The 9,680-nt window shown below is 35.1% G+C and overlaps 1 protein-coding gene across 2 annotated transcripts in view; it reads right to left on the bottom strand.

Annotated features, from left to right (window-relative positions):
* Positions 1-3,629: 3,629 nt before the first annotated feature.
* Positions 3,630-9,680, bottom strand: part of ZDHHC2 (zinc finger DHHC-type palmitoyltransferase 2) — a 93,947-nt gene continuing 87,896 nt past the window's right edge. Inside the window, exon 13 of one of the 2 annotated variants that reach the window (XM_003902460.5) lies at positions 3,630-8,176. The gene's annotated coding sequence lies outside the window, so the exon portion shown is untranslated. The remainder of the gene's footprint in view (positions 8,177-9,680) is intronic. The other variant, XM_017961790.3, reaches the window with a different exon arrangement.

Below are 9,680 nucleotides of genomic sequence, written 5' to 3'. Positions count from 1 at the left end.
GAGTACCTGTATAGTATTTTATAACTTCTGTAGAGGAACATTTTGACTTTTACTGGGTCTAAGCTTTACTTTATTTTGTTCCAGACAGTCTGAATGTTTGTAGAGTCTAGGTTTTAGATGTAAGATATTTGGATGATAATTTTTTTTAAGTGTTCCTGAACCATTAATTACAGACTCATACAGTCTGTTAAGTCTACTAGAGCAAGGGTTGTCAAACTATGGCCCGCAGCCAGAATCAGCTTGCTGCCTGTTTTTGTGTGGCCCATGAACTGAAAATGGCTTTTAGTTTTAAATGGTTGGGAAAAATATTCAAAAGATTATTTCCTGACATCAGACAATTACATGAAATTCAATTTTTAGTGTCTATAAGTTTTTATGGGAATGCAGCCACAATCATTTACATATTATCTATGGATACTTTTTTGCTATAATGGAAAAGTTGAGTAGCTGCTACAGAACCTGTTTAAGTCTGTCTTGTTTCACATTGCTGCTTGGCAAGCTACAGAATCATGGTGATGCAGATATAACCTGAAAGCATTTAGAATGCTCTGTGTATTGCTAGATTTGTTACTTTTTCTGCTACCAGTTCATGCCCTGTATCTCAGAACAAGAAAAGTACACTTTGATATGTTTTCAAGGCACACTAGAATATGGACTATTTTATTATATGGTGGTATGTTACGTTTATAATGCAATGACACTGTAACTGGTAAAAGAAGATTGACAGTATCAGACTAACATCACAATATTCCCAACTCGTGGAAAACAACAGTCAGAAGAATTAGAAAATTTAAATGAAACATCATAGAATTTCACAAAATAAAAATGAGGCTGCAACCAAAATGTTTACAAGTGGCCAATTTGTTAGCCAAGCAAAGAAAACCATTTACTAATGCTGAATTATATCATGCTTGAAGACTAACCAACCCAAAGAAATGTGTCCAGAGAAAATTAAGATATCAGCCTTTTGATAACAGTCGTTTGAAGAATGAGGATTTTGGACACAACATCAAATGATACCATTAATTCTTTGCCTCTTACTAGTCAGTACTGCCTAGCTTTATTTTATGAGAAACCATTGCTGGATTTGAAGTGACTGAAGAATTTATGGAACTACAAGTGGGAATATTTTCAAAAAAGTTGAGAAACAGTACGACCTGAAGTGGAATCTACTAAGATGTGATGCAACTGATGCTGGGAAAAAATGCATGGAGCAGAAAAAAAGTTTATTTGGTCAAATTTATAAAGCTTGTGAAAATGTAAGTTGTTTAAAGCCTATAGCTCTTCACTTGATTATGCATCAGCAGGTAGTTTGCAGGAAATATTGGTGTTATTGAACTGGTCAACAGTGAACTTCATTTGCTCTTGTGGACCTAACCATCTTCAGTTCCATAAATTTTTTGTGAGAAACAGAAACTGAATATCCTGATTTGATTTGCCACACAGGCATTCAGTGGCTTAGCAGTGCTAAAGATTTATTTTTATTTTTTGGGTTCTTGGCTGACATTGAAATTTTTCTGAGTGAGAAGAACCATCCTCAAACACTGTTTTTTAACACTGAGTAGCTTTGGAAATTAGCTTTTGCCACAGACTTGAAAATGTTTCTTAATGGATTTGACCTGAAATTACAAGGTAAAACAATATAATATGGTAAATTAATTTCAATAAAAACTAAAATTTAAATAACAAGATTGTCAAGCTGCTTTATATACTTTCTGTGCTATCAGAAGTCAAAACAGTGCTCTATTGCCAAATCCATTTTTAGTGGATATATTTTCCTGTAGCAGTTTTTTGGACCTTGATGCAGTGCAAAGAAAATTTTTAAATTTTAAAAGCATTTAATTGCAGTTGAAGACTTTCCTCTTAATCTTCTGTTGGAAATGAATCATCTTGAATGAATGACATGCTAAAGGGCAAATACCAAAAAGATGAATCCTACAAATGCCTTACAAGTGATGAATATGCTTAAGTAAAATCACATGCTCATGGGTGGATGTGTCAGTATTTAGTATCTCGACCTATTTGTGTGAAAAGACACTTCCAAAGATGAAATACGTGAAATCTCATTACACATCGGCATTAACAGATTAACATTTTCAATTTATTCCGATGAGGGAATACCAACTTTTAGCCCAAGTTGAACAAAGTGTTACCTCCCCTCCCCTGCCAAAAAAATCCCATTATTCCCATTAGTAGACCTCTATTACTAAAAAAAAAAAAAAACTGTACTCGATATTTTGAGTTTTCAATTTTTAGAATAAAAATTTTGTAAAAAGTTTCCTTGTTTGAGTACCTTAGTAATGTCCTTCATTTTATCTTAGCTTGCAAAGCCTCTAATATTTGCTACCTGGCCTTTTTAAAAAAATAAAAATTTTAAAAAAAAGGCTTGTCCACCTCTCTACTAGAAGAAACTCAAGGGTCTGTATCTGTCCTGTTTGCTGTTTCATCGACATTGCCAAATGCAGTGGCTCCTCTGGGTAGACAACCTGAGGTGGAATCAAATTATGAATGCATGTTATCTCATGTCTATAAAATAAATGTGTCAGAATTTATAAATAAAGGGATAGGAAACATACTGATTATTGTGTGTCAGTGCTTTGTAGTGAAGGCCAGTTCACACATGCCATTTGCTACGTTGGTGTAATTTATATGAGAGCTTCATTTATAACAATGTTACCTGTCATTTATTTTTCTGTTAAGACATTATAGAAATGTAGGACTGTACACATCCAACTCCTGCAGATTTTTCATTTCAGGTTTTAAAAGTTAAAAAAAAAGTCACCATAGAGTGAAAATTCCAAAAAACAAGATTCATTTACATTATCACTAGATAACTTCCATTTGTTCTAACTTGTATTATATGGTTTTCTATAGCATTAGTCAATTTAACGTTTAGTATAAAAGCAATTGAGCAATTTCTCTTTAGAAGTCCATTTCATTGCTTTGTAGTCATAGTCTGTAGGTGAATGAACAAGCTACCCTTCTCCAAAATTACTCTTCATTTTCTTTTTAAATATAAACTGGTCAATACTCTCCTTCCTGGTATGGAAGAATTTTTTGTACATGAGAAGCATTCATGAATATAATCTGCCCTCTTGCTTTATTGTCAAAGGAGGGGAAATTCACTGCTTTCACACTCTTCTTTTTTGGCTCTTTCTCCCAAAAGATAAGAATCTTTATTTGGTACCATACCAAGAAATTGGAGTTCCTTTAGCTTCAGACAATATCATCATGGCTTCCAAATTGTTAGGAAATGCAAGTTTGCAAGACTCCAAGGGGACTTAATATTTTATATCTTACTAGTCATGTCATAGGTTTTAAGTGTTTTTGACGGGGAACTGTTTCACTCATGCCATATACCTGTTTTGTTTTTCTAAAAAACTAATACTGTAAGTTGTTAGCAGGTATCTTCTATCACTGCAAAACCCATGTATAATAACAACTTGTTCTTGAGCTATATGTGTGTACATAGGCTTTCCTTCCATTCATTGTAGCCATTCTGGGGCTGTCCTCTACTTCTTGCCTAAGTATATGTTTTTAAAATAACTTTAGCACATTTGCATGCTACTCCAAGATTACTTTATAATTAAGGTCGCTTTTTAAAGTACTCAGCTTTCACACAGTAAGTGTTTGATTAGTTCATTTAAGATGTTTTTAATAGTACACTTTAGGGAGCCATACATACTGACAGAAAAAAGACACAAAATCTGAACTGACAAAATAGCCTTGCTCTCATAACTGAGTAAAATACAACAGGAGAACTGACACATTCTGTATTATCTTTAAATTCAGCATCAACAGAATTTTGTGTTTGAAGTAATTACTTGAAGTATATTATGCTTTTTTTTTTTTTCAATTAAGCACCTTTATCCATCAAACAGAAGCTATTAAGTATTAATAATTTCAGGTAGGATTCAGCTCCTGGTACTGTTAAACCTTACCTGGAAGATGCAACATAAATCATAGGTTGTTTTCATAAACCATAAAGTAGTAGTATTTTTCCTGAGCAATAGGGAACTAGCCATAAACCAGGGCTTAAAATAACTTATAACAAGTTTCCCTTTGGTTTAATTGGTACTCAAACCACTCAGAAGATTAGTCTTAACAGACATTTTCCCCCAAATGTAAACAATACAGAAATACTGAATGCTGGCTATGAACAAGAACATCAAAAAGATCTATTTTTGAACATTTTTCATCAGTTTGTTTTTTGCCGTCACTTTCCTGCAACAAGAAAGGTCTGCAAATGATTAAGTGTCTTCTATTGGCATTGCCCAGATTATTGTATTTGAACTTTTTGCTGGTATAGGAACAATTCTCAGAGGGTGTTGGTGATTGAGCTATTAGATACCTGGACTGCATCATCGTAGTTGTTTGCTCACATTTCAAGGGGACTATTTGAGGAAGGAAAAAGAAATGGGTGCCCTGTTTCAGAGTCTCCTGCAACACTGAACATTATTCTGGGAGATACTTCATGTTCATAGTTCTTGATTCACAGGAGTTTCTTTGAAACAAGCCTACTTGATTTCATCCTTTTGGTGATGTCCACTGTTTACAACCCAGGGCACTACCATAATAAAAAAAAAAATAAATCTTATGGAAAAGAGAAAAGGAAAATGCATGGTTTGCAACATTATAAAGTATAATACAATTTCCTGTGTTCTGTAACACAGTAAGATCCTTGGATAATAAATTCCAGAGGAAATCTGGGGGGGAACAGATTGCTCAGTTGTAAAATCTAGGTTCATGTTGGCTTCTACTTAATGCTTTTCATGGCGTTACAAGATCAAATTGCCAAAACTCGCAATAAAAAGTAGAATCTAGCAATTTTTACCATGACAAAGTGAGAAAATCCTAGTGGTATCTTTGTAAAAGAGTAACAAATACTTCAGGTGTGTAACATAGTCTCCTTCCACATATAAGAGGAAATCGGTGCTGAATGGGCTAAGTATGTGGAAAAGAATATAAAACATTTGGGATTAAGCCAGGTGGCCTTCTGCTTAGGAAGAACACGTTTCTGCAGAAAGATACTAAACGTGTTATTTGTGAAAAATCCACTTGTTGAAATGTCACTTTGGTCAAAATATTTGTCAATTTGGTCAGAATCTGTAGTCTGACTGTGTGGGTGGGATGGTTGTGCTGGAGTATACCTTCATCATGATTTACAATGTAAACTGCTTTGCATTTACCATTTTCTGAGGTTTGTATCTATGTTTGATCAAAGGTATCAGAACCATCACTTTTACAAACAAGTATCTGACAATATAAGTATATACTAAAGGATACAGTTCAGAATCAGCCGAGCAAGTTTACATGTATTTCAAAATAGGGAAAATCTGCTAGTTTATAACATAATGGAGTAACACGTTTTTCATGTTTTCTTGAAGCATGAATCACGATTGCCTAATTTTTTATAAATATGATTTATATCTTTGATTTCCCTAGTTTTTTTTGTCAACGTATGCCATATTTCCAATAGTTGTCTATTGATTACAGTGTACTTGAGTTTTATAGTCTAATTGTCCTCAGAATCACTGAACTACTACGAAGTAAACACCTTATCTTCTCACTACCCCTCCCCCAAAGACCTATGTTATGACTACACTGAAGACATGAATTTTGCCATTAGTAGCTCTAATAAACTATTAGGAAAATGTATGCTTAAAATAATTTATATTGTCAGTGCAAAGGCAATTTCTTATGGACAGGTAATGAAGGTGATCAACCACTTTATTAGGGTATATTAGGAGTGAATTCATGGATATGAACTTCCTTGAATGCATCATGATTGTATTCAGATGCAACAGTTAATATATCTTTGAAATAACAATCCTCTTCCTTACATAATAGCAAATAACTAATGTATATGAAGCATTGGTACATTATTTTTAATGCAAAATTTCTTAAATCTTGATTCCTATATAGTAAAATCTATAAAAACAAGAAAAATAAAAATTATCAGTTTAATGGACAATAAGGACAGTTGAAGTATGTGTCTTCAAGTTCGAGTAAAGCCATTAAATTTTTTAAAGCAAATACTTAAAGGTAAATTTTATATAAATATGTACAAAATGTAGATCTATTTATTTAGCACTTTGTTCTCTCAGATAAATTTATATTGCATATCTAATAAGATATGCAAGCATCTCCAAAAATTATAACTCCTATAATTCAAAACAAAACAAAACAACCCTTTAAAGGTTATTCACTGTATGAAAACAGAAAGGGAACAATTACAACAATGAAATTGTTTTAACTTTTTCAAATCTGATTCTAATGTGCATTGACATATATTTAATTGTAGAAAAGACTGGGGGAAAGGGGCGTAACTGTACTCTAGCAGAGTAAAGGATAAAAATCCCTCTTTTTCCCCTAGCTTCCAGTTTGACAAGAGGGAATACTTAATCGAATCCTGTCCACCAAAACAGCTAATAGTACTGTGCTTTGGAAAAAAAAACCTGACTTCATATAATTCTTAATACATCCTGTGCTGCTGTTGGTTTTAAGACTTCTAGCAGTAGCTATAGGTTCCAGTCTGGCACTTCAGGTATTTTTTAAAATGACCAAAACGTGCTCTAAAATGAAAGTTAAAATGTTATCATATTTTCTGAGATTTCTTGAAGCAGATTGTCAGATGAAACTCGTTAGCTTAAAACAAATCTGTAAAAGACTGCAGATTTTTCTACTGTTCAAAGAATTGCACTCTGACTATAAAATGGACTTGGCTGACATTGTTTCCTCCATAAGCACAATTAATATAAAACTATAGTTTTAGGAAGGATAAGTAATTGCAATGATCCTTTATTCCATTATCCTCTGGCCTTCTAGTTTATTTTGTGTTGAATGTTTGGTTTAACAAAGATTTTGAAAAGTTTATCACCATTTTCTCTTGGATTAAATACCAATTACTTAGTTGGTCCAGTTTTAAAAGGTAATCTGCTTTAAATTCTCAAAATCAGTACCAAAAAAACATACAGAGTATTATTCTAATTGTTAACATTTACATAAATTATACTGGACTCAAGAAAACTTTTTAAAAATAGTGCATACAAGGCACAAGAGCTTATTATATTGACTGAAGCTGAACATTCTGGCATCAACAAACACACCATTTTAGTTTATCTCAAACTAAATTTCCAAACAGCATCCATTTTAGTTCATGTTGAACTAACTTTCCAAAAGTTGTATGATTTTTATTTGATGATTTGCATAATTTAATCTTAATAGGTGTTTAAGGAAAAATATAGTTTACCTGTCATAATTTTGATGAGATGAGAAACAAATAATACAGATATAACTGGACGGTAAATCTATTGACCTATTAGGAATTCTTAAGAGAAATTCAATATTTTTACTATATTCAACAGGAGAAATAATCTAAAAAGAGATTTTTAAAAAGCCAAACTGACAAAAGAATGTCATAAAACAATCTTCATAATTGCTATTGTAAATTTCCCAATTTAAGAAGATTAGAAGAGATGAAAATATATTTCTGATGTAATAGAAATGTACTGTATTCTGACAAAAGTATTCCAGCCAACTGCTTTAAGAGGGAGCTCAGGCTTCAATGTCCACACATTTTCCAGCAGAAAACAAGGGCTGGATTTAACTGAGGCAAAATGGCTGAAGATCTTCAACTGCAGGCCACCTGGACTCTGTAATGAATTTTCATAATTATCACAGTTCACTCAGTCTGAGGCTGGATTCACACCAGAGGAACAAAAAGAAGTATGCTTTGCCACTTCCACCTTCTTAAAGGTAAGTTTTATGAATAACGCTTATCATTATAATGTGACTTGAAATCTCTGAAATCTTAATATCTTAATAGTCTCCATTTTCAGATTCAGAAGATCAGATCATTAATGGACTTTCTATGTCATAAACCGTGCTACCCATGTATTTGGGTAAAAACTGGTCCTTGAATTTATTCCAAGTTTTTCGGAGAAGATGTTTTCCCTGTTGATTAATAAACCAGAACTACTTTTAATATTTAATAGGAATTTGTATTAGTTGTAACAATGTGTGTATTGGGTCCAAAACATGTTATATTTTAAGCAATGGCTTGGAGATAACTGATCAATTCATATTCTGCATTTCCAGCCAAAGGGATATAGGCATAACTGACCAGTGGCACCTTCCTGTGGGAAGCCTCTTCCATCATCTACAGCATTGATACCTTGAAATGAAACAGAAAACATGAAACTACTGTGTTAACCATAAACATGCAAAATGAACCAACTCATTTCATAATCTGTTTCAATAGCATCCCTCATTCAAAACTGTTTACTATGCTAGCAGGCTCAGTAGATGTGTTCTTGAATACGGACCTCTACATCAATACCGCTCAAACTTTAATACGCATATACAAGAGGGGATCCTATTAAAATTTAAAAAAAAAAAATGCAGACTCTGAGACGGAGTCTTGCTCAGTCGCCCAGGCTGGAGTGCGGTGGCGCGATCTCGGCTCACTGTAAGCTCCACCTCCCGGGTTCTTGCCATTCTCCTGCCTCAACCTCCCAAGTAGCTGGGACTACAGGCGCCCGCCACTACGCCCGGCTAGTTTTTTGTATTTTTAGTAGAGACGGGGTTTCACCGTGTTAGCCAGGATGGTCTCAATCTCCTGACCTTGTGATCTGCCCATCTCGGCCTCCCAAAGTGCTGGGATTACAGGCCTGAGCCACCGCGCCCGGCAGATTCTGCATTTCTATCAGTCTTCCAGGGCATGACAATGTTGCTTGGTTTGGGGCTACAATGTGAGTGGCAGGGTTCTATGTTGTTAGCTCTGCATTCATCTGAGGCTGAATGGAGTTGAGGAGTGGCAACTGAGTCGGGAAGGACATCTAGCGAAATGATTTTGAAATTTCATGTGCATAGAAGCACAACTTTTTGTTTTGTTGTTTTTCGAGACGGGGCCTCACTCTGTCGCCCCGGCTGGAGTGCAGTGATGTGATCTTGATCTCAGCTTACTGCAAATTCCGCCTCCCTGGCTCAAGCCATCCTCTCATCCTCCCACCTCAGCCTCTGGAGTGGCTGGGACCACAGGCACATGCCACCACACCCAGCTAATTTTTTTTCTTTTTGTATTTTTGGTAGAGATGGGATTTCACCATGTTGCTCAGGCTGGTCTTGAACTCCTTAGCTCAAGCAATCTGCTTGCCTTGGCCTCCCGAAGAGCTGAAATTACAAGTGTGAGCCACCACACCCGGCCAGCATTTTTTTATTTATACCATATGATAGAAAAGGTTGGTGAGCTAAATTTAATTTACTTTTCAGTACTAACTATGGGTTTAGGCACATTATAACCATCCGGAAACTGCTGAACAAACAACTATTTTATAAAAAAGTGATATCATTTACTAATGTAGTTCAAAAATAGGAGAAAAAATATGAAGTTTTTTTGTTTGTTTGTTTTTTAAGAGTCTTGCTCTGTCACCCAGGCTCCCAGGCTGGAGTGCAATGGCGTGATCTTGGCTCACTGCAACCTCCGCCTGCCGGGTTCAGTTGATTCTCCTGCCTCAGCCTCCTGAGTAGCGGGGATTACAGGCATGCCACACCACACCCGGCTAATTTTTGTATTTTTAGTAGAGACGGGGTTTCACCATGTTGGTCAGGCTGGTCTTGAGCTCCTGACCTTGTGATCCACCCGTCTCAGCTTCCCAAAGTACTGGGATTACCAGGCA

The sequence above is a fragment of the Papio anubis genome, chromosome 8 (genome assembly GCF_008728515.1).
Source record: "Papio anubis isolate 15944 chromosome 8, Panubis1.0, whole genome shotgun sequence".
Taxonomy (NCBI): Eukaryota; Metazoa; Chordata; class Mammalia; order Primates; family Cercopithecidae; genus Papio; species Papio anubis.
This window is presented reverse-complemented; position numbering and strand designations above follow the sequence as displayed.